General features: G+C 46.0%; 1 protein-coding gene across 1 annotated transcript in view; it reads right to left on the bottom strand.

Annotated features, from left to right (window-relative positions):
• Positions 1 to 26,187, bottom strand: part of HIVEP3 (HIVEP zinc finger 3) — a 791,497-nt gene that overhangs the window by 387,676 nt on the left and 377,634 nt on the right. The gene's annotated exons all lie outside the window — the stretch shown is intronic.

The following is a 26,187-nucleotide window of genomic DNA, read 5'->3' as shown; positions in this document are numbered from 1 at the left end:
TAGAAGGGGACACATCCAATTGGAACCAACTATTGCGCCCGGAATGATAGCCAAGCATTATATATCAATTACAAGCGTAGTAAAGAGGACCATGTGGCAAAATCCTCTCTGTCCTTGGTTGGTTGATTTAACACAAAGGGGGGCGGGGGCTCAACACACAACTTTATGCGGTTTTCAAAGGAGCAGTGAGGATTCCCTAGACCGGAGGGTCTAATAGACATAAACAGTGACCAAGGAAATACAGGGTCGGTGTAGAAGACAGAAGGATAGATGGAAAAAACTCACTATCCCTGCCTAATCCCTAGTGGCACGTTGTAGGGATAACAAAATCGGGATAGGAAAAGAGGGCAAAGAGAAATCATTTTTGAAGAAAAATGTAACAATGTGAGAATTGTTGTACTCCTGTATGTCCCAAGTCACTGATATCCTCCTGGATCGGTATGAGCGAATAAGTGTTTAAAAAGAGTCAACACCTAATGCAAAAGGAAAAGGGTCAACCTTCTACTTTGGGTACACGCTACCTTAATATCCCGTAGCCAGGTTGAACCGTCCTAGGGTAGCTCTAATTATGAACTGAAAGCTCAAAAGTCCTGCAAGTTGCCAAAACAGTGTTATAGCAGGCACTCGCTATCTGGGTGAGCTTTTTTTGAGACGAAGACAAACAGCCCACAACACCCGTCCAAAAAGGTACTACGTGTTAGACAGAGTGTGGGACAGTTGAAAAAACATATACAAGGTTGTTCATGGTATGGGTAGGAGTGGTTTTGGCCTCCACCATGTCACAACCACTGTCTACCGGTTTCAGTGGTGTATATTTTAGTGAGACCACTTTCATCAGGACAGTCTTCTTAAAAAGAATATTGGTGATGTTCAGCAATTGATCACCATTTTCTGCCACAGGGTGTATACTTTACCCTGCTTCTCATCGCCATTGCAGGGAAGTTCGGGAGGAGAATCTATGGACAGACAAAAAGAATCCATAGTCACTCCGCTATCACTGCTACAGGCTCAAAGTCTCAGAGACTACGGTATAGATTTACGTCTCTCTCTACAGGTCAGTGAAATGGAGACATATCCATTTGTCACACATTCAGTAAAAAAAAGTTTAGCTTTAGCACCAAAGTCCCTGTGTGGAGCTATCAATCAATAAGGCTTTGTTTCTATATTTATTTTTATATTCTCTCATCTGTATGGAAATAATAGTCAAAGCAAAACAGGTAAAAGGCATGTACTGACCTTCCAGCTGCATGGGTCAGATATTAGTAAGGATTGGTTGATTGATGCCAACACCTAACCTGCCCTTGAGGTAGCAGCATGGCATTATGTTTGGTCCTCGTTGGCACTAGCTCAGAGGGGATTTGCTTTTGCCACCATTAATGGCCTCCGATTCTTTCTGCCTGGAGGCTATGTGGCAGTAATGCAATTGACATGGCAGTTGGCGTACCACCAATGGTAACTCAGTGGGTGTCCTTCCTATCCATAATCAGAGCCAAGCTGCCTTCATAGGCCCATGCATATTACAGAAGGCGATGTTTTGGAATTCCATTGCAGTAGCCATTGTCCTGTATTTCTGCCTCTAAATTTAAACTCACAATTTGACTACGTGTAATGCTCTAAATACCTTGAAACAAAACTCTAGCTTCAACACAAGCTCACACGACATGACACCTAAAAAATGTGTGCCACTGGTTAAGGGCAGATGGAGGCAGCAAGCAAGCATGGAGAAAAAGGGCTTGGGCCAAAAGACTGAAAGCGAAGAAGGTGTCTCCAATGTTTAGCATCAGTAATGAAGTTGCCCTGTTCGCTGTACCACAAGCAAGAGGAGAGTCTTTTTTCCACTGTGGGGAGCATCTGAACACACAAGCAGAGCAGCGGGTCGAAGAAATACAGGAAGGATTGGAGGAGTAGGGTGGTGGAATAATGGTGAAGAGTGTGCTCAGGAGTGAGGATACAAAGCAGGGAGCCATGCTAGAATACTTCAGTAACACCTGCTGAACAGACAGTGGCCGTGCTGAGATGCTGGAGGTATCCCTTTTTAAAAAAGAAAATATTTATAAGGTGCCAAAACCTGCAGGCCTCAGGGCACCAACACACACACGAATGGCATACGAGGACAGGACAGTCAGGGAACAGAATAGGTAGCTAGCAGAGGGAGAAAAATGGGGTCAAGGAGGACCTAGGAGGACAGAACTTATAAAAACAACAGTGTTTTCAGATTTGCGCGAAAGATTTTAGGATCTTTCTTTTGTCTAAATTCAAGTCGAAAGGTTTTACAAGGGTTTGCCGTGGTCGCAGGAACCGATCTACCAACGCCGTGGGATTGCTTATGGCTAACCGGATTGACTACAGACAAGGAAGAAGAGCGTAGCGTCCTTGAGAGCTCGTAGGGGCATATCAGACTTTTGAGATACGTGGGGCTGGAGCCATATAGGCATATATGTACCAGTGTAGCTGTCTTAAATTGCCCCCTAGCGGACACAGGGAGCTAATGCAGAGATTGCGGGCATCCAGTTAAACAGCCTTTTCTGGTTTTCTTTTTGACAATGTGGACAGCATCGTTTTGGACCACTTGAAGTTTTTGTAGGTTCTTCTTAGTTGCACCTCCCAGTAAGGCACTGCAGTGATCAATCTTTGGGAGCATCACTGCACATGCAATAGATGCACTATTAGACTCAGACAGAACTGGGCAGATGTTTTTAAGAAGCAGGAGATAGCATGAACATTTGGCTACAACCTGATTGATGTGCGAGTCCGCGTTGTGGAAGGCCTCGAGATAGAATCCAAGGATCTTAACTTTCTTGGCAAATGGGATGTCACAATCCTAGATTTTAAAAGATTGGTATCTTGGGTCAAGTTCAGCCGGCCTGAGAGGAACCGCATATTATCAGTTCTATCTTATTGCTGTTCAGACACATCCAATTTCTGTTCATCAAGGTTTTTACCAAGGGGTAAAGGTCGTTAAATCTCGCTAACTCTTGCTCGTAGTTCCCACAAAGCTCCAGGACCAGCTGAATATCATCAGCATAGTTGGTGAAGAAGGCACCAGAGCTTTCTAGCAGGTCACATAGCGGTTTAAGGTAAAGATTAAAATGAAGAGGCAACACAGAAGCCCCTGTGGAACACCATATACAATGGGTAAATGCAGCGGGGAAGCATTTCCCCAGCAAACTCTAGACATTCAATTGGACAGAAAAAAGTGCACCCATTTGATGGAGTCAGGGCCGAATGATCCAGTACTGCTTAATGTCTGGAGCAAGCGTTCATGGCCCAAAAGATTGAACACTGCCGACAAATCCAGTAACACCAACAGGCCAGTGTTACCTTTATCAAAAATACTTAGCAGGTGGGTCCGTAGGTCGATTAGAGTAGTCTCAGTGCTGTAACTAGGCATAAAACCTGACTTCCTGGGGTGTAAGATGCAGGAATTTTCGACAAAAGTTTGCAATTGTAAAGTTGCAGTTTTGTCGTTGCAGTTTTGTCTAGTATCTTGAGCAGAAAAATTTAAATTAGTAATGACCCACAGTTTATTTGCATCTTAAGGTTCTAAAACTGCTTTCTTGATCAGTGGAGAGATGGTAGCTCTTTTGCTGGAATCTGGGACCATGTGGTGATGGAAAGAAGAGTTAACAAATCTGGTTAAGAAGGGAGCAAACATTTTCATGTGGTCCAAGATCATTTTAGCAGGGATGACATTTTCAGGGCAGGTGGATGGTGTATAAAGGATAGGATTGTTACCATATCTGATATAGGTAAGAAGTCAAATTTGGATGATGTATCACTTGTCATTTCCACCTCAATAAGGGAAAGGGAGGCCATGTTATCTAGGCTGCTTTGTTTTAGCTCTCGCTCTTTGTGTTTTGGCCTCAAAAGCTGATTGGATCCAGGCACAATCTTGGTCAGTAGGGTTTTTAGAAGGTTATAGTGCCTTTGATTTATCCGACATTTTTACAATTTCAAAGAGTTTTTTCGAGCTATTAGCGGCGTTCTCGAATTGATTGTTAAAAAAGTTTTGCTTAGCTTTCTGACGTCTCGAGCACTGAGAGAACAAAAGGCTGCTGGTTTGCTGATTGACATCAAAATAACGAAGATGCCCAGACTGCAACTGGCATTAGAAATGTGGACTGGATCTGAGGATATGCAAGTATGAGCTGTGATGGGGTCAGGTGATTGACCTAGTCAAGGGGGAACAGGGACTGATCCTGACCTGGGGCAGGAGGCCGAGCAGGGTTTTTAAGAGAGCAACTCCTACTCCAGAGGCGGGGTGAGGAAGTTGGAATGGTTCCAGTCCACCCACCTCTGTATGTGCAATGCTTGCTACCACAGGCAAATGTTTCTGTTGCCTGATGCCTTTATGCGAGCCCAGGTTTTTAGTTCAGGCTATTAGGTGGCGCTTAAGCACCATATAAACCAAAACTATTTCATTGAAGTACGTACAAGTAGGGGAGAGAGGACATATGAGAAGGGTCACACAGCCTGTGGGTGTTGTATGGTTATTTACTCATTGATGGCACATGGCCAGACTAATCCCTATGGCCATTCCCACCCACTACCTAATCCCCTGCTCTAAAAATATCCTCCTGGGATCTCTTTGAATGTGCTCTATCAAGCACTATCATCACATTTTTAACCTGCTAGTGTTTATTCTAAGCAGTCCGCTGAGTGTTTCTGGCTTAAATGCAGCTTTAAATGGTGTAATACAAAGGTCTTATCTAGTTTGCCTCAGCCACTTGATTTATATCTCTCGCATGGACAGAAATCCTGTTAAAAAGAAGCAACAACAAAGGCAACAGTTTTGGCTTAAGGTACCAGATAAGCATTTGCCAGATACTGACATCATAGGTCCAGGTAACCTCTCAATTTTCCAGCTGCGATCTTAAGGCCAGTTGTGATTTTATGGCCAAGTAGTACCATTCTGTCATTACCTAGAAAATGTCCATCACATGCCCACACAAAAACCCAAACTGTTGGCTTTGCCAATGTGTGTTTGCTTTTTTTATAGAACTGCTAGTACCAGAATGCCTAGCAACCACTGGAGACCATAGCGGAATGCACAGAGAAAGTGGTGACCCAAGCTCCAACACAGAAACACCTGCTTCCAATGAGCCGCACGCTTGCATGCACGCTAGACCGCACAATGGACAAAGATTAATTACAATCCCACAAAGTGGATGGGGCCAACGGTGGTTTATAAAGGCTTGCATTGTAAAGACTCATCCCCCGGGGAAAGATCAGACACAAATTGGCCCTTACTGTTAGGTGAGACAGTGGACCAATGGATAGGGAGGGTGGAGAAGGTCAAAAAAAGGAAGAAAGGAGCACAAAAAGGCAGTGCATGGAAGGCTGGGTGAAATGTATTTGGGTGAGGTTAGATGGAGTTGAGGTAGACCAAGAGACCACGCAAAGGGTAGACAGCAGAGCAGAGTGCAGAAGAGCGTGTGATGGTGCAGGAGATTGTTATGTGTGCATTGTTGGTAGTGCGAGATTGATAGCAGATAGTGAAAGTGAAGCATTGAATGAGTGAGTGCCTGTGAGAGTGAGTGTAATAGAGAAGTGAGGGAATTAGTGGATGTTAGGAAGGAGGCGTGAGTGTGAAGAGAGAGAGAGGAGCAGATAGGAGGAGATAGGAGAGAAGAGCAAAGCAGAGAGTGAAAGGGAGAAAGAGTAGAAGAGATAGACTGTATGAAGATCCAAGGAAGAGCTAGAGAGGGAGAGAGAGAGAGGAGAAGGAAAGAGAAAGAGCGTGATCATCGGAGGAAGAGAAGCAGTAGGAGAGGAGATGAAAGAGGGAGAAGGGAGGAGGAGGAGGAGTGAATAAGACCAGAATAGGAAGAGGGAGGAGTAAATGTAGCAGGCGACAAAAGGGAGCAATTGGGGACGAAGCGCAGAAGGAGCTGGGTGTTTGTTATTGGCACAACCAAATATCTTGCTATTGCTATAAAAACCTGGGAAAGGAAACTTAGAATTACGAAACTCTTAGCAAGTCTTGGAAGAAGTAAGACAGGTAAGGCTACAGCCTTTAGGCCCTCACAGCACTAGACTGAGTAGATAGTAGGTGTAACTGAGCTCTAATCTGAAGTAAACTTGGAGCTGCAGCAGAAATCTGTGCTAGGGTGGACGGAGCCCAAAGGAGTTCAAGAGAGAGATGCCCATTACAGTGCTCCCTAGTGAAACAAAACATTAACATTCAGAACCATTTAGAGTTGTATTTATACCCTAAAACCATACGTTTGAGTCTGAAAGTTTGTAAAGCCAGCTGTGACAGAGCATGCAACAAGCTCACAGTCCAGGCCAGTGTGGACAGTTGTGGGAGAGAAAGAAGCCACTCCGTGAACACGCCCTACTTGGAAGAGGTGAGCAAAAGAAACAGCCACGAAGGCCCTGCCACAGAGACACAGTAAGAGAGGACTGAAAGAAATATAGGAATAGCTGAGGAGGTGGCTCCAGGCCAGCAGAGAATGGAGACCCTTGAGGAGAATCATGGAAACATAAAGGAGGGGAATCTGGTGAATAAACCCACAATGGCAGCTGCAGCACAAGCGCGTCCACATGTGCATTGGCATGGCAAGAAAACAAATGCATTCAGGGAGTTGCAGTTCAAACAATCCAAAGACTGATCATGTGGCACTGACAAAGTCACGTGTACCGAATGGAGAATTGCACTGTGGGAGTTGTGGTGCAAACTCGACAAAGGCTGAGGACAGAGGCGCAACTAAAGTCAAGTATTGCATAAAGGAACTGCTTTGTGGTAGTTGTAGTACCTGTCAGGAGTATTTTACTTGGGCACTATTTCCAGGGTCCATGTAAATCTGTTTGCAGACTTTCCTTTAAGAGCCCTAACGCGAGTGGTGTACAAACACTGCTGGGTGACACGAAGCTGCCAAATGAGGAGCTGGACCTCCTAAACAGCTGTTGCCAATTCCGTGCACCCTCAACTCGCAAACCAGCAAGACTGGTGCAGCCGCCCTGAAACAACCAGGGACATAATAATTTAAATCACCAAACACGTTTTTACTTTATGGGTGACACAGCCAGGCACCCCTACCAAGAATCTGGCCACGGTACAACATGAACCACCATTGTTTTCCCACACCGGCCCCGCATGGAGAAAACTTTATGAAACACTGCTTGTATGTAACACCTTCCGGGTGGGTAAGACAGGGCTGGGTTGGTCAGATCCAGCAAACCCACCAGAGAATAGGGAAAGGCATAAACGAGACAGTCAGGAAGTTGTGGGTTGTTCGGGTGAGGTCAGAGGAGGGACTGGTAGCAGACAAAGAGACCAGCAGGTGGTGGGACGGTGGAGCAGAGTGTGTAGATTATTTTTGGGGCAGACGAGGCATTGGTTAGGGAGTGCAATTGGTACTGCATTGCGGGTCTGCGTGAAAAAAAAACTACTGAGTGTGAAGGGTGTCCATGGAAAAGGTAGGGTGGAGTTGTAGTAGTGTGGAGGAGGGGGTGGTAACATGAAAGGCTGAAGGCAAGGCTAGAGAGGAGTGAGAGACATCGGAGAGATGGAGAAGGGGGACACAAGAAGAAGTGAAGAAGTGAAAGTGAAGGTGAGTAGAGTTGGACAGAAGAGAGTAGTAAGAGAGAAACATCAGAGAACAAGATGGAGAGGAGTATGTGGGAGTGACAGGAAGAAGACCAAATCAGGCAGAGTGTCTGAAATGCACACAACATTTTCCTGTTTATTCAATTAAACATTGTAAGTGCAGCGTCCATCCAGAAAGTAAGTGAGCAAGGATAAACAGATGAGAAATGTTGCCTTTACGTAGCTCGTGGGACAAATAGGCCCAACTATACAGAGCTACATACTTGTTGCATAAGGGAATTGAGAAATAAAGACACAGACACCCTGGTGGATAAATAAAGTTTTTAGTGTTTGTGTGTATTGTGTTTACTGGAATGGCTTATTTGGACTGATCCATCCAGCCACCAGGGGGTTGGATGGAATGATGGGATAATAAAAAAACGAAAAAAACCTAGAACTCCTTCCCCAAGAATGGGTTGGGCAGGGGAGAAAGAAAAACCATGAAAAGCAGGAACTGTCGAGACAGAGAAGCAAGAAAAAGAGCTCCGGGGGATATGTGTCCTTGAGTGGCTCACCAGGGCCTCGAGACAATTTTTGCCTGGGTTGCATGTAAACAGTGGAACTGGGAAGTGTGTCGGGAGCAGCTGGGCACCCACAGGGCCAGGGCAGCTGTCAGCCGCCCAGGGGCCAGACCGGATAGATCCAATCATCAGTAAACCCACCCGGGCCATGGGCGTGGGTGGTTGTGGGGAGAAGAAGATGCCGCTCTGCAGAGGCATTGCTAGGGGTGGGCTGGGTAGACTATAGTCCTGGGTCTTTTGGTTGTAGCCCATGATAGAAGCTCAGGGTCTACAGCCAATTGAAGGCTAGCTAGCACCAAATCCTGACATGAGTGTAGCCCCATATCTATTCCAGACATAGCAACACCCCTGACGCTCTACCCGAGATTCATGGGCCATGCAGCACGATCGAAGCAATACAGTTGGACCCTTGGTCAGCTCTCCTTGTGGACAGCGATGCAGGCCCTGAACAGAAATCCTCCCAGGCCACGGATGCCAGGTGGCTGGGAGGTGAAGGTGCTGCAAAGTCCACTCTGAGGGTGGAGCGGTGAAGAAAAGTCCTAGGCTGCCACGTTGGAGCAGCCTGGGTGAAGCAGGGAGCAGAAGATCTGTGACACTGGTCTGCCTCCTGCATCCCTCCGATGCCTATAAGAGAGAGGGCCGGGCTGTGAGTGCACCACAGCAGTTAATGATGGCTGCGTCTCTAAGGCAAGGGGGACATTCCCTGAAAGAAATATATGGCACCAGGGCTGCAGCAGCGATTGTTGGCAGCCCTGTGGAACTCTCCAGACGATTTAAATGGCCTTGGCAGTGACAAGGGGGAAAGCGAAGGGCACTGTGGGGTCATGGCAGTGATTGAAGGCAGCCCCCATGGCCGCCCTGAAGGCAAGACCTTGCCGCGCGAGCTGCGGTTTGTGTGTTGGGCCCCAATGGGTATGGGTTCTGCCTTAGGACTGCTTGTGCATGTAAGGGTATATGTGGTGAAATTTGGTGGACCCACACAGTGGACAGGGCCACCCAGAAGAGCAAACTGGGGGTAAAAGGTCCCTGATTTCATCAGGCAGCAGAACCCCCTCAACCTTCACCAGAGACAGCACCAAAGGACTAAGATACTGAAAAGGGATAGAAAGGAAAGAGGAGGGTTTGTACCCTTGTTTGGGAAAGGAGAGGAGAGTGGCGGCCTGCCAGTGGCAACCTAGGGTGTGGGACTTTCCACTGAGGCGATTCTTTCTCTCTCTCTCTCTCTCTCTCTCTCTCTCTCTCTCTCTCTCTCAGGGTTTAGTGGTTAGGATAGTAATTTTTAATAAGAAAATATTTTGTGTTTTTTGTAAATAAAGAATAAAGAGGAGTCACTGTTTCAATCACTAGAAAATCCACCTTGGTGTCTGTGTCTCAGGAGTAAGGTAAGTACTCACGGCATAGCCCATCACCTGTGTAACGCCTCTTTTATTGGATCGGTGAAGTGCTTCTCTAACAAGCTTGTCTGTGGTTTGGGAGTGATTTGTTCCCATGGAAACTGTCCCTGGCCCGGGGCGAAGCAAGTGCTCTCTTACTCAGGCCAGGTCCAGAAAACAGGGGCTATATTTAGGTGGTCCCACATTGATAAGTTACAACTTAAATAGAAGGGGTAGAAATTCTGTGTGTACTAACTTGGGAATTAGGGATGCCTGGGTTGGGGAGGATTATTACTTTCTAGATGAGAGACAGAGGGACGACAGTAGGGCCCAGAGAAATCATTCAATAAAAAACCCTTTAACTGTCTCTGAGACTTGGAATATTCAATGAGCCAACACGCCAACACGCCAACACACACAGACACACACACACATCAAACCTCCCGACACAATAATTCTGAAGATTCAATGGAGAGTGATATTATGCCAAGGGATACAGCTAACAAACCTGCAGGAACTTGTGGTGATGGCTCCTACTGCACAAGCAATTCTACTGTAATTTTGGAAATGTTAATTGGACCTCGCACACTTTTAAAACTAAAGTTATGATTTCAGGCCAATGGCCCTTTTTCACCCAGTGATAAATCACCTCATGACATTTAAGTACGAATGCCAGGTGTCACAAGTGCAGTGCCAGAGGTACCAAGAGCATTGCCTGGGTTGCAGGTGCCACCCCTCGTTATACCTAAATTACATCAATGGCTATAAAGTTATTACCACCTGATAGAATCACTCACTTGCTAGGATTTGACCGAGAGAAACACATTCATGCTCTGAATGCAATACCCTCTGAGATCCAACCTCTTTCCGACTGGGAAACGCAATCGACATGCCAACCACATGATCATAGAGGGAGCTCCTCAAGAGGTCCCTTTCCATTTCAATGCCAACGTCGGGGCAGGCAAAGGAGAAACCTGGAGCTCTAGGGAGCCAAATAAAATGTGTTACTGGAGTACCGACACATTTAAACAAAGGTAAAACAAGATAGGAGGGGTGCTTGGCTCCTCTGGTTGCTCTAAAATGCTATGTGGACAATAGCTACATTGCTGGTAGCTATTGTCCAGGATCCAAGCAACCTGACTGAATCGGCAGTTTATACTTAGGTCAGGTGACCTATTTTGTATATAATCCCGATATTTTCTCTCTTAAAATGAATAAACATATACGTTGCAATTTAGGTGATGGGGGAGTTTTGTGCCTATTGGTACAGGGAGCAGACCTCACACAATGGAAAATGTATTAGTGAGAAGTAGACTAAGCCCGTCCCGAAGGTTTGGAGATAAACTACACACTAACGAGCATGCCGGTCCGGTAACAACAGTGTCGTGAGGAAACCAGCACCATTGTTACCGGACCGGCACACTCTGAGTCTGCATGCGGTCGCCATCCCATTCGCCAAGTCTGACCTGGTGGGCGGAGCAGCAGCTGCTCACAGACTTTCATGGAGTGACCAGCACCCTTATTTACGGTGCCGGTGCCGGTGCCTCTGTGTTCCCTATTCCCATTGGGTCCTATAGGACTCAATGGGAATGGGGAATACAATTTTTCCAGCGCCTGACTTACCGGACTGGTGGGGTTAGAATCCCCCGCTGTTACCGGCAAGCCAGGCGGCAGACTCTTAATGAGGCCCTAAGTGCCTTTTGGGTTTGCGTGATGATAGAGGTGAGAATGACAGCAGGGTGTCATGGGTGCAATGTGGTTTTCATTTTTAAGGTGCATTAGGCAAATGGCAATATTTTGGACATTTAAAATGAAAGAAAATGTAGATTTGTTTGTATTCGTCATTATTGCAGTATATGTTGAGATAAAATTGACTTAACTTACATATGATTTTCAGTGGCATCAATGCTCCTATCAAGTTAATTACAGCAGATTATCATGCCTGCGTGAGGTAAGTCTTCCATGTTCTGGGTAACAGGGTGAATTACTTTGGCCTGGAAGCACTTTCACTTCTCTTGCCACCGGTTCTAGGGGACCTCTGCTGGGGAATGTTCTGGGAATGCATGTGAAAGGCGAGTGATGGTCCCAGCCCAACCCTTAGTGTGCATTCGCTAGTAAATCCACAATTCACAAACACCACCTCATCCATTTCTCTATATACGGAATGCACTTTGAGTATGTCTCAGTGGAGAAGCTTTGGAAACTAGGCGTGGTGTGTACCTGGTTTATTTTGTTACATTTGAACTGTAATAAGTGTAAGCTAAATCATGCACTTCGTTATTGGGTCCTTTCGGCTTCTCTTCATCAGAAAACACAACCTTCCTCCGAAAGGACTAAATGAGGTTTGAATATTAGATTTAAAGGAAACAGGGCAGATATTAAATAGAGGAGCCAAGGACGGGTAATCATGTATGTTCTGTGGCAGTGTTCTGCATTATGGACAAACCAGTAAAACTAAGTCATTGATATCTAAGGGAAGACGCTATTCACTTTGAAGTCGGATGGATAAGCACTTTGAGGTTGTTAAACTGAACTTTGGCTTGAAAATGACTATGTTAGTCTAAGCACGTGCCAGCAATGTATGCCAACTCATGTATTGATCTTTGACAATTAAAAACTAAGACTTTTGATACTGATTGATTGAGGTTTTGCTGGGATAATATCACATCAAATAGTAAGGTGACATTTTTAGAGGAGTGCATTAGATGAAGAAACATCATGTTTACTTTGGTTAATCATTTACGGGAAGTCTAAAAGTTCCTATTAGTCACCATACTGCCCATTCCAGAAAAAGAGAAAAAACAAAAAAAAGAGAAAACAGACTATATACTCTGCTATGTTTTTTTTATAAAAAGTTTCCAAAAGGAGTAGGAAGTGAAGAATATGGAGAGTAAGGGATCCATGGCGAGCCTACAAATAATATCTTATGAACTATCAAGCAGTGTTTATGGACTAGTGGTCTCAAGCGTTCGCACACCAGAGATATTGAAGATGCTGCTGCTCCAATTCCTGGAATCCCCGAGTGCTGCGTGGGTGTGAATATCATTATGGCCAATCCTAGAAGTCATAAATGAAGGCTCTAACTCTATTGTGCCTCCCACTCTCTGTTTGTTATTAATGTCTCTGTGTGGGAGGGCAGCGCAGAGAATGTCTGATTCAGATGTACAGAAAGCAGGGGAGATAAAGATAAATCGACCCCTTATAATACGCTGTAGAATGATATTAAAGAATGCTAGCATCTCAAAGAGGAAATTGGAAAACGCACTAGTTGAAAGTACAGAGAAACTGAAAGGTTTGTGTTCTGGAACGAAAGACAAAGACAACTGTGGTTGGGCCCCAAACATAAAGGTGCTTTAAAATGGCTGCCAACATTAAGGTAACATTAATGAACTTCCTCTTGGAGAACAAGTGGTCTCGAAACGATGGGCTGAGGGCATTTAGTTTTTGATGTTAAAAGGTATACAAGTTATGTCAAAAGCCTGCAACATCATCAACTAGGAGACACTTTATATAGGAAAATGAGACGTGAGAACATTTTCCTCAGTAAGGGGTGACCTTGTGTATAAAAGCTCACCAACTTTGGCAACAAAAAGTTTGGCGCCATCCGAGTAAACATTGCCAAATTTGGTGAGAAGTTGTAAGCTGTGAGGCGAGTTTTTATGGTGGATTCCAGCAAGAGAGCAGGAGAGGGGTGGCGGTGGGTGTGGATGCCATACAGTAGAGCGTGAGTTGGGGTGACAAAAATGAGATCAGGACAGGAGGTGGAGGGATTCCAAACTTGAGAGCAGGTGGGAGGGTGCCAAAACAAATAGGAGAGCAGATTGCTGACGCCAAACAGGAGACCTGATGGGGAGGGTGGGTTGAAAATGGCAAACAGTAAAGTGGGAGGGGTGAGTTGGGTGTGGATGCCAAACAGGAAAGTCTGAGGGGTGGGGTGGAGATGCCGAAGAGGAAAGCAGGAGGGGTGGGGATGCTGAACAGGAGATGTAGGCGGGAAGGTGGGAGGCAGAAAAGGAGATGTTGGTGAACTCGTGTACCCAACACTAGGCCCTTTAAGACGAGTAGCAATACTTTGAGATGGATGGAGATGCAAATACTCAAACATCAATAAACAGACTGACTCAGGAAGTTGGCAAAGTACGTCTTTTTTAATATCAATCATCTAAAATAGGGAGTTACAACGAACATCAACAAACATCCCCTCAAACTTCTCACTCAAAGAATTTCATAAAAAAATACAACATTTATAGTAAAAACTCTTCATCATTGGCATCAATCTACGTGGCAAACTACAAAAACCTACTTGGGAAAGTGATTGACTTAACGGAACACCTAGATATACGTTCCATACTTGTTGGGAAGGTGATTGGGTCTCTAACATGAGGTTGGGCAACTAAACCCTCCTCTAGTGCAAGTCACTACGAAAGTCATCAAATACACAACGTCCCATTGGTTAAACAAACTATAGGGCTCTCTATTACATGTCCCTCTAAGATTGGTTGGCACCCTTGCACCCCTCTGTACTATCCCACACACGCTTGCAGCATGCAGGCAGGTGCGCAGGTGCTGGTGGGCTGGTCATAAGCATAGCTTCCAACCTCATTAGCCTGTCATCTATCATCACTCTTGCAGTCTGCCAGTCAATTATCCCTTTGATCATTGGCCTTGGAAATGTTCTCTGTGCCGGAGAATAAAATGGAGTAGAGGCATACTCTGTCTCTTGGTTTCGATACAGCTCAACTCAGTGGGCCTCATTACGACCCTGGCGCTAATGGGTTAACGGCGCCGTAAAAGGCTGCGGCGCCGTTAACCCATTAGCGCCTGATTATGAGGTCCCTTTGCGGGACCCGACCTTAACGGCTGGTCTACACCAGCCGTTAAAGTAGGGACCCGCAAAGGGACCTTGGTGCTAAGTACGGTACCGCAATTTGCAGTACCGTACTTAGCACCTTCCCCATTCCCATTGAGCCCTATGGGGCAAAAATGGGAATGGGGAAGGGCCATGGAGGAAGGGGGAATTACCGCCCCGCCAACCTTGTAATGGGGTAGTTATTCCCCCTTTCTCCATGGCGGAGTCAGTAAATTACCGACATGGACCATGGTGCTATTAGCACCATGGTTTTCCGCCTGGGTCGTAATGAGGCCCAGTATCTATTTTCATCCATCCACGTGACTAGAGACCATGTTTCAGATCTTTTCGGTATTTGAAATACTATTAAATGATGAACCTCTGACGTCTTGAATCTTCTCGCTCCTCACCTCAAACAGGAGTTTGTTCTTTTGACACGTTTTGTAGCTACTGAATGAACAACCAAGCTCACGCTGGCCTTGATTTCCTGGTACTGGGCCAACCAAGCTCTTCTTGAATCTCCCTCTGGTATTAAATCATTTTCCAACTGCGCCACACTGAAAAAGCCTGTCTATTTACTGTGGCCAAACTTTGCTAAAGTGCGCTGTGGAACATCCATAGTCTATACATTCTTTTACATACACGCTGGCGCATTGCCGCAATCTAGTCTCTACGTAGCCAGCGTTTAAGAATACTTTGTCTACTTGTGTTACTGCATCTGTACAATTGTAAAATGACTTGACTTTTTCTTCATCGTTTCTGTAGCATGAGCATCGTCATCTCAAGCCCAAAATGTTGCTCATCTTTCGCACCTCCTCCTTAGATCTTCATAGAATGCTTACATTCTTCAGCTTCTTGTCTCTTCTCTGGATGTGTCAGCTCTGCTTCGCATGACGTCATCAATCTTCTCTTTTGCTCTTTTTTCCCACTTCTTCTGAGCTTTCATTCAAATGGCCATCATATTGTCAGGAGTGCATTTATAGCTTTCTCAATGGGTATCTTACTTCCAGGTATAGGTACTCTCACTGGTACTGCAACATATCGGAATCATGGGGGTTGAGCTTTGAGTGGGGGTACTTGGCTCTACCTCTACATGGGCATGAGGGTGGGAGACCAAATAGGAGATGTGGGTGGAAAGTTGAACAGAAGATGTGGAAGGATAGCTGAACAGGAAATGCAGGAGGTCGGCATCTGAACAGGAGATGCCTGTGGGAGGGTGGGAAGCCGAACAGCAGATGCAGGAGGGTGGGAAGCCGAACAAGAGATGCGGGCAGGAGGTGGGAAGCCAATCAGGAGATTCAGGAGGGTGGGAAGCTGAACAGGAGATGCAGGCATAAGGGTAGGAGGCCAAACAAGAGATACGGGCGGGAAGGTAGGAGGCCAAACAGGAGATGTGGGCAGGAGGGCAGGTGGCCAAACAGGATATGCGGATGGGAGTCCAAACAGGAGATGTGAGTGGGAAGGTGGAAGGCAGAAAATGAGATGGGAGCATGACTGTCATAGACAAAACAGGACATGTGGGCGGGAAGCCGCACAGAAGATGTGGAGGGGAAGCTAAACAGGAGATGCAGGAGGGTGGGAAGCTAAACAGGAGATGCCGGTGTGAGGGTGGGAAGCTGAACAAGCGATACGGGCGAGAGAATGGGAGGCCAAACAGGATATGCGGGCAGGAGGATAGGAGGCTAAACATGAGATGCAGGCGGTAGGGTGGAGGCCAAACAGGAGATCCGGGGAGGAGGGAGGAGGCCAAACAGTAGATGCAGGCAGGTGGCCAAACAGCAGAGGCGGGCGGGAGGCTGTAAATCCAAAAAGGAGATGTGGGCGGGATGGTGGTAGGCCAAAGCACAAAATGCAGGTGTGAGGTTGAGAGGCCAAACAGGAGATGCGGGTGGCAGTGTGGGAGACCAAATAGGAGATGGGGGTGGGAGTCCAAACAGGAGATGCGGGTGGGAGGGTGAGAGGCCAAACAGGAGATGCAGGAAGGAGGGTAGGAGGCCAAAAAGCAGATGCGAGTGTCATCCCAAACAGGAGATATCAGGCCAATCAGGAGATGCAGGCATGAAAGGTGGGAGGCCAAATAGGAGATGCAGGCACAAGGGAGGGAGGCCAAACCTGAGATGCGGGCAGGAGAATGGGAGGATAATCAGGATATGCAGGCGGGAGGGTGGGAGGCCAAACAGGAGATGTGAATGGGAGGGCGGGAGGCCAAACAGGAGAAGGGTGGAATGGTGGGATGCCAAACAGGTGATGTGAGCGAGAGATGGAACAGGAGATGTGGGTGGAAGGGTGGGATGCCAAACAGGCGGCCAGGAGGGTGGGAGGCCAAACAGGCGGGCGGTCGAGCGGGAGGCTGAACAGGTGAGCATGCGGCAGGCTGAACAGATGAGCAGGCAGAATGCTGAACAGGTGAGCAAGTGGGAGGCTTAACAGGTGAGCCGGTGGGAGTTTGAGCTGGTGGGAGGCTGAATAGGTGAGCGGGTAAGCGGGCGGGAAGCTGAACAGGGGCAGGAGGGAAGCTGAATAGGAGAGCGTGCTGAAGCCTGCACATGGGAGCGGGCAGGAGGCTGAACAGGGGAGTGGGTGGGAGGTCGGCTGCATAGGGGAGCAGGTGGGAGGATAAACAGGAGATGCAGGCAGGCAGCCAAACAGATAATGCGGGCGGGAGTACAAACAGGAGATGTGGGCATGAGGGTGGGAAGCCAAAACAGGAGATGCGGGTGGCAGGGTGGGAGGCCAAACAGGAAGGGAGGGTGGGAGGCCAAACAGGAGAAGTGGGCTGGAGGCCAAGATGTGGATGGGAGGGTGGACGCCACCGGGAGGGAGGAGGCCAAACAGCAGATGCGGGCGGGAAGATGGGAGGCCAAACAGGAGATACGGGCACGAGGTTGGGAGGCCAAACAGGCGGTGCAGGCATGAGGCCTAACAGGAGAGGCAGGCAATAAGGTGGGATGCCAAACAGGCGGGCCGGAGACCAAACAGGTGGGCAGGTGGGAGGCTTAACAGGTGAGCAGGCAATAGGTTGAACAGGTGAGCAGGCAATAGGTTGAACAGGTGAGCAGGCAGAAGACTGAACAGGTGAGCGGGTGGGGGGCTGAACAGGTGAGCAGACGGGAGGCTGAAAAGGTGAGCGGATGGGAGGCTGAAAAGGTGAGCGGGTGGTAGGCTGAGTGGGTGGGAGTCTGAATAGGTGAGCAGACAGGAAGCTGAATAGGGACAGGTGGGAGGCTGAACTGGGGAGCGGGCAGAAGGGAGGTTGAAAAGGTGAGATGGAGGAGGTTGAACAGGGGGGTACATGGGGGCTGAACAGGGGAGCATGAGGGCGGGGCGTTGAACAGGTGAGTGGGAGGACAGGAGGCTGAACACGTGAGTTTAGGCTGAGCAGATGAGGAATTTATTAGATCTATACTTTGTCTAGCCGAGCAGACGTAGACTTGTTGCTGTGTAAAACAATTAAGAGTTTGAAAAAAGAATTCAGTGATTTCTCCCTTTTTTGTCATCTGTGAACCGTAGCCCAAAAACACACACACAGCATTACAGAAAGGACTATCTCACAAAAACATAGACCAGTATTACCATTTTTAAACTAAACTCCACACACAAATAATGACATATATATATATATATATATATACATGGACGCGGCAGCGTCCATGTAGTTATGGTTAAGTTGGTGTTTCAATAGGAAGAGCATTTTTTGGGTGGCTTATAACTTCGCTCCCTCTGGACGAATCGTCACCAAACTTTGCAGAAGCAATATATGGCCGACTCTGGATGAGGGGCGAAAAGTTATAGGGGGGTCCCAAAACTTGTGTTTTTTCCTATAGACATAATGGGGAAAAAACCACAGGCCAAACCCCTGGATGGATTTACACCAAATTTGGGGCAGGAGTGGGGGCTAGGTCCCGAAAGCGTGCTTTTGCAAATTTGGTGTAAATCCATCCAGTAGTTTTTTATAAAATGACCAAAACGTAAGGCAAAAAAAATAGTGATATCTGTGTTCGCTTCGCGGACGGACTTCCCTGTTCGCTCCGCGGACCGCACCCCGATTGGCCCATGGCCTTGCGTCATGTCCGCGGACATGCAATGTGTTCGCTGATTAACGGCGAGGGGCGTGGAGCGTGTCAGATTTTCTGTGGCGCCCGCCATCTTGTATTCGCCGTCCACCGCGTACAGCGCGGTGAAACGTGGATAAAAAATTGTATTTAGTGCCGTGTGTTGGTGTGTAAGAGTGTTTGGGGAGGGTGGGGGAGTATGAGATAGGTTCAATGTTTTTTTTTTATGTGCTAGAAGTTTTTGTTGCGTTCGATTTGTCCGCGGAGAACACGGCTGTTCTGACATTTTGTAAATAAACTAAATGGTGGGGTGTTTAGAGGACGGAGTATGTGTCATTTTTGTTCACAAGGAAGGTATAAATGAGCTATGAACACTCGCGGTGTACTTAATTGTTCGTAAATACACAAACTGGGGGTGTCCTCAGGACGCTGTCCGTATTGTAATCTGTCTAGTTGAATGTGTTCTAAGAACACTTGCGGTGTCCCGAAAATGGTTGCAATCACACAAAATGGGGGTGTTCTGAGAACGTTGTTTGTATTGTTCGTTGTCAGGGTGCAAGTGTTTTAAGACCACTCCTTTTGTCCGCTAATAGTAAAATTTCCTATGGGCGTCAACCGACTTTTTGTCCACTAAAGAAACGATAAATCCGGCTGGTGTGTACGACATTATGTGATAATCCTATGACAGGCGTTATTGACCTGGCTGACTTGCTTTTGCGACACTAAATCATATCTCCTGCCCCTAAGCCTGATATTATCAAAGCATTCATATTCCCCGCCTCTCTCCGTGACGTTACAGGGTGCGTCATCAAACGCGCCCTGTCCTCTGCAGTCCTAAGTGACTTTACACAGAACCCGGAAGACAACATGTCACAACACAGCACGCCACAATTCGGAATATGAAACAGTGATTTAAAAGCAAACAGCAAGATTGTAAATTTTGTAAATTACATTTATTTGACATCAAATGTTTAGAGAATATTCAGCAATTTGCATTTGTCTTTGTTGTCGATACGCAAAAATTCATGTTGAGGCACGCGATGTTCCTTTGCGGTACAGAGGGTGTTAGATCAGCTTACAACTCAGTGCGCCACAATTCGGAATATGAAACTGTGGTTTAAAAGTAAACAGCAGGATTGTACATTTGGTAAAGTACATTTATTTCACATGAAATGTTTAGTGAATATTCAGCGATTTGCTATTGTCTCTGCTGTCGATCAGTAAAAGTTTATTTTGAGCCACGCATTGTTCCTTTGCGGTAGATAGGCTGTTGGTTTATGATAAAAGCAGTAAATGGTCGCTCTGATAATCGGAAGGTTGCTCCAACAACAAGCCATTAGACCACCCTATTGGTTGGTATGTTGTTTGTAGCCGCTAGTACTGTGTAAGGGCATGTTGGTCCTTGGCGATTGTCCCATAAAATAGTGAGGGTCATGAAGTTGCATATTTGGACCTGTACCTGGCAGTTGAAGACCCCATCCGCTGGAGTCTGTAAATCGTGACATAGGCAAAATGGGGCCACATATCTGTTTTAAAAAACATAAATTAGTCTCACCAGCCGATCTTCATTAAAAATCATCATTTTATTTATTAGGGCGTGAAACTATTTGCTATCGAAGATAGTGCAACGGAGTATGTTAATAATAAAATAATAATATTTTCCCATTCATATACCACTAAGAACCGTGAGGTATCTTAGCGGTGCTTATTATTAACCACGGTGTGTGGTGCTCATTTATCGACCACGGAAGGATGAAAGGCTGAGTTTGGCCTTGCCGGGATTCGAACTTGCGTTAGCAAGCTGTACACGGATGTCAAAGCGAGCATTTTACTCGCTGTGCCACTTGACAGGCTACAGTGAAGTGGCACAGCGAGTAGAACGCTTGACCGCCTATAGACCGGTTAAATTATTTCTATTAACCCACCCTGTGTCGTCTGCCTTTTTCAGAGGCCTCTAAACGACAGGGGATCAATTTGGCGGTGATAGTGCGCAGTAGAAAACATTATGCCACTTTCAACGAACAAATACGACTCTGCGTGTGCGAACGATCTTTCGCATAGTGATATAATATATAAAAGTGGTTTTGTTTCAGAAATTTCATCCTTATATTCTCTTACGTTTTAGCAGCACTCCTTCAAGAGAAGTCTTTCATCACAATCTCTGTCTGTCCAGGTCAAAACACAATACAACCTTATAGTCCGCTTCGTGAGCCTCTCCGGGGCCTTAGAAAAAAATGGAAGCAGCTGACCTTCACTGTGAACGAGCATAAATTCTTACTTTGCAACATTCTGTGTAAAGCCATATGTGAGAAGTTGGTTTTTGCACGCCATGTTTGCATATTGTTTGCGTGATATTAAAAAAAGTTTGTTTAAGGGACGTTATGGTTCTAAGTACAGCCGAAAGACCCCTGAAAATCACAAGTTATGGTAAGCTATGAAAAATAACTTGCGCCACCACTGTGCACTGCTAAGACTAACAACCAGGACATCAAAGATGACATCCCAAATGTCATTGATGAAATCACTGATGACATCACATTTGTATGTACTTTTCATGGAATTTGTGTACTAGGGATTTTTATTATAATGTTGCGAAAAAAGTGTCAAGGATATTGCAATAAATATCATACCGTTATTAGTGCTTTGAACGATGCATTGATATAAATAGCATTGTATCATGGGATTCTATCTAGTATACTGAGCTAGTAATGGAGAAACATAGCATTGTGTGCAGAGTAAAAGATGAAAGTATAATATTTGTAATGTTAATATGTTGAATAATGAAATGATAATTGTCCTGAAATGTTCGAAAATTCACAAAATGGGGGTGTTTTGAGGACGTTATCCGTATTGTGTGATTGCTTAGCTGTATGCAATGAGGGAATGGCAGAGAGAGTAAAGTGGACGCCGTCCGCGGACACCGCGGCTGTTCGTGGACAGGGCATGCTACATCCGGGTTTTTCCAGGAAATCCAACATGGAAATAACACTGTACGGATCAGCCAATCAGATGTCGAGGTTGTGGATTTGTGTTGAAAGAGACTGTGTGTGGTGAAGATGGCAGAAGTAGAGAAAGTCAGGGTGTTCGTGCTTGGAGATATGTTTGTGTATGGTTTACAACAGTACGCTCAATGCAGGCATGTTGCAAAGAACTTTGATGTGAAAGGAGTGGAGGTTGTGTGGAGCACTGTGCCTGATTGCAATGTACAGGGAATTGTACAAGTTTGTGAGGATATGCCCACGATGAACAGTCCGCATGTGGTAGTCTTGCACTATGGTGCTTTCCATTTGGGCAACGTCAGTGCCCCTACTTTGTTGACTGATTTGGAACGCTTGGTTCAAGCCGTAATGAAGATCCTTCCAAATGCGAAAGTCATTTTTTCTGGATTACTACCTAGGGCAATATGGGACAGTTTTTTGTCCTCAGCAAAACATTGCTAGGTGTGTCATCAACCGAGGCATGTGTGCCTTCATGCTTAGAGCTGGTATGTTCTTCTGTAATAATGAGAATATTGATGCCAGTAATGCTGTTAATTTTAAAGAAGATGGCATTTCTTTATCTTTTACGGGAAATGCCTTTCTATTTTGGAATGTAAGGGTTGCTTTGGAGAAGGTTATGTGAAGATTTTAGGAGTAAAGTAATAAAAAAAACAAGAAAAAAAATACAAAATAACAGGTGTCTGTCAAGCATCTGTAAAAAAAAAAATGGCTCTTTTCAGAGCCAACTTCAAAGGGGAAATGGGGCACACTATTTAAATTTACATTCACCACGCTCAGATTTTCGATATGTCCGCGGACATGGCGGTAGTCCGTGGACATGAAAATCACTACGAGGGGGTTAGTATGTTCTATGTTACATGTATATAAAGTCAGGGACGTTATGGTTAAGTTGCGCTACTAAAAACCTATGAAATTCAGTAGAAAAACTTTGTTAAAGGGACGTTATGGTTAAGTTGCGCTACTAAAAACCTATGAAATTCAGTGAAAAAACTTTGTTAAAGGGACGTTATGGTTCAAAGTAAAACTGAAAAACTCCTGAAATTCAGCAGTTATGGTAACATAAGCAACCATAACTCGCGCCACCGTGCACTGCTAACACTAACACCCAGGGCATCAAAGATGACATCACAAATGTGCATTTCGTTGGTAACTAAGCGGTACTGCATTAGGACAGGCCTTCCATAGAAAGTTTGTGAGCTAGCCAAATCTCACGCAAGCAGATTCCTCACTGGAATACATGCAAAGGTCCGATTGGAGTTGGTGAAATGTGTAATTAGTAAGATAGTTCAATGAGTTAATATCTCTTTTTGGAGATCCATAGTTAACCTACAAAAAAAAAAAACATCAGGGCCGACTCAGCCGTTTATTCTTCTGAGATCCGTACATTGAATGTGATGAAACTGAAATAATATGATAGGTTATTTATAACGTGCTTAATACCCAGAGGTTTCTAAGCACGGACCCAGGGATCGAACCTGTGCTGCTCCGTGTCGTCTTGCTTCCAAGGCGAGCACGTTGCCTCTGAGCTATCCTCCTGAGACAACTGTTAAAACGATTAGAAGGATGAGGAACGTGACATGGACCACTATACAAAACTATGATTGTACTATAATCATTGGTCACATGTTACGGAAAAAGCATCATTAGAGGCTCCACATTAAAAAAAGCATGTTATATCATAAAGACAGAGACATAGGTCTCTTTCAGGTTCTCGGGACATTCATTATACATTGTACTGTACTCTCTGTGCACTTTTGCAATACACTACTTTGCAAGTGGGAGGATACACACCGCACACATGGTTGGGAGGCAGTAGTCATGTCAATCTGCGGGCCGCCTTTCAAGTATATGTCAACAGTGGTAATTGGTGGATGTGCCACCAATCAGACAAAATTAAAAAACAGATAATAAGTCTAAAATACAATTGATATATAGATGGAAGTGCATGCATAGACATTCAGAGGAAGAGAAGGCACAGAACACAGATCAGTGAAACAGAAATATTACAATTATAACTGGTTATTTATAACACGCTTAATACCCAGAGGTTTCTAAGTGCAGACCCGGGGATCGAACCTGTGTTGGTGCGCATTGTCTTGCTTGCAAGGAGAGTGTGTTGCCCCTGAGCTATCCTCCCAAAATTGGCAATAGTCTGGAAAGGATTAAAGCTAAAATGATGGCTGTGACCAGGAAGGAAAGGGCATTGCAAAGTGTGTGGGAAGTGAGGTCAGAGGCCATGAAGTCACAGAAAGGCAATGCAGTCCATTTTAGTAAATGTAGATTTACATGGTGATTTGTCCTCTGTGCACCTCAGGAAATCCACAGTAAGTGAAAAGGACTGAGTGATTGGGTTAAAAGGGACTGAGTGATTGGGTTGCAAGCTCACAGCTCCAGCCTCACATCCATAGCCGTGCACTGTCCAAATGAGTATATAGGTCCGGTAGTTTATTGACTTTTTGCAGTTAGGGTATGTTTTGAGAGGTTTCCAGTCTAGATGTTCTCCATTTCCACATTTCCAGCACCATCTACAGATACCAATACTGTCACCTGCAAGAACACCCTAGACACATCAGTAAATATGAATCAAAAGCATTCAGCTTCAACCCAACAATACCTCAGTATTCACACCTTCCTACATCTCTCCTCCTAATTCCTAAGTCAGGCAGGACTTTTTCAACACTTACTTTGATGATGTGAGGACCTCTATCATGTATCTTTCCCCTATTCATGCCTCTTCCTTTGACTGTGCTTTTTCTGGTTTTCACTATGCACTTATGATTCATACCTTCCCTTCCCTATCATCAGCCTTGGATCACCTTTGAAATTCAGACCTGCTTAACAAACATGGCCATGACCAATGATGCCGGCACAAATTACGAACATCTACTGTACTCCTAGCTGACACAAATTCCCTTGCTTGCCCAACCTCTGAACTGGACTGCCAAGCCCTCCTACTTCACAAACCGAATCTACTCCCTTCTAAATCACCCCTGAAAACTAACTACCCTCCAATCTTTGCTCACACCTCCAAAGCCAACATCCATCACCTCCTACCGTTATGCTAATGACTTTGCTCACAACTTTTTCTCAAAAATCTCTACAATTTGTGACACTTTCACAGTCCTCCTCTATCTCCCTCCCAACACCCCTTCAGTTTAACACCTCTTCCCCTATCTCTTCTACTATCTAGTACTTCTCCCCTACCTCTCCTAATGAGTTAGCGCCCATACTTGATATGATATGATGTGATATGGCATTTATAACGCGCCTATACACAAGTGTTTCAAGGGAGGGGAACAAAGGGAGGACAGACAATGATCCTACTAGGCCAGGTGTCATTCAGACCGCGCAAGTGCATGGGAAGGGGACAGGGACAGTGCAGTACATGGGAATAGATAATAACAATAAGTAAAGTAATGGCCAGCATGTGGCAAGTGCATGGGTAAGTGCCGACATCAGGTGTCTAGTGCTGATAGGGGGACTTTAGGGATACAGAAACAGTCCCAAGTGCGGGGGTTGCCAGGCGGGCAGTGCAGGTGTGTGGCGCTAGCGGGGGAGGGACCTGGGCCCGAAATCAGAGGGTGTCCAGGAAGCTAGTGCTGTTCCGGTTACAGCGGGAAGGTCAGCAGATGAGAGGAGTAGAAAATGCAGAAGCAAAGAGAAAGGTTTTGAGGTGCTTTTGGAACCGGAGATGGTTCTCCTCAAGTTTAAGGGAGGCAGAGAGGCTGTTCTAGAGGAAGGCACCAGCCAAGGAAAGGGATCTACCACCAACTCGTTGCTTGGAGAAGCGACTGACCATGAGGGAGTTGGAGGTGGATGAGCGAAGAGCTTGAGAAGGAAGATATTTAGGAAGAGAGAGCTGAAGGTATTGAGGCCCCAGGCTCCAGAAGGTCTTGTGGACGATGCAGAGGGTTTTGAATTCAATCATCACAGCCATTAGGAGCCAGTGAAGAGATTTCAGTCCTGGAGAGATATGATCCCTCGGCTTGAGGCCAAGGACAAGTCTCGCAATCCTGTTCTGGATGAATTGCAGAGGGCGGAGAATAGACAAAGGCAGATTTAGAAAGAGGCTATGGCAATAGTCCAGCCTGGAGAGAACCAGAGCTCTGTAGACAGTGAGCTTCTCGGAGAAGGAGAGGAAAGGAAGAATACCTCTGAGGAGGTGCAGCTGGTAGTGTGACTTCTTAGAGACGTCAGAGATGTGAGGAGATAAGGAGAGTGTGGAGTCGAAGATGACCCCAAGGTGTTTAGACTTGCAGGTGGGAGCAGGAAGAGGGTCAAGGGAGGCCGGCCAGAGAGCTACAAGAAAGGAGGGAGCAGGTGTGCCTATGAGGAAAATCACATTCTTACTGGCATTAACGCAGAGGTAATTGACGGCACACCACTCCTGGATAGCAGACAGACTGTCAGAGATGAGGGAAGGAGAGGAGGAGGCCGAGGGTAGCCTGAAAATGAGCTGGGTGTCATCTGCAGCATAGCACTGAAAGTTGGGGCAGAGAGCGGTGATGCGGTGGGCAAGGAGTGCCAGGTATTGGTTGAACAGCCAGGGAGAGAGGTTAGACCCCTGAGGGATACCACAGGTAGAGAAGAAGATAGAGGAGAGGAAGGACCCAAGTTGGACCTGGGAGGGTCATTCAGAAAGGAAAGAAGTCAGCCACGCCAGAGCCTGACCAGTGATACCCATGTTATCACGGAGACGGTTGAGCAGGATGGCGTGGTTGACAGTGTCTGAAGAGAGATCAAGCAGGATGAGGACGCAAGTGGTGTTAGTGTCAAGGTTGGAGAGCAGGTCTTCACGGATG

This window comes from Ambystoma mexicanum, chromosome 11 (genome assembly GCF_040938575.1).
Source record: "Ambystoma mexicanum isolate Mex_15411 chromosome 11, UKY_AmexF1_1, whole genome shotgun sequence".
Classification (NCBI taxonomy): Eukaryota; Metazoa; Chordata; class Amphibia; order Caudata; family Ambystomatidae; genus Ambystoma; species Ambystoma mexicanum.
Note: the sequence above shows the minus strand (reverse complement) of the source record. Positions and strands in the feature narration are given on the sequence as shown.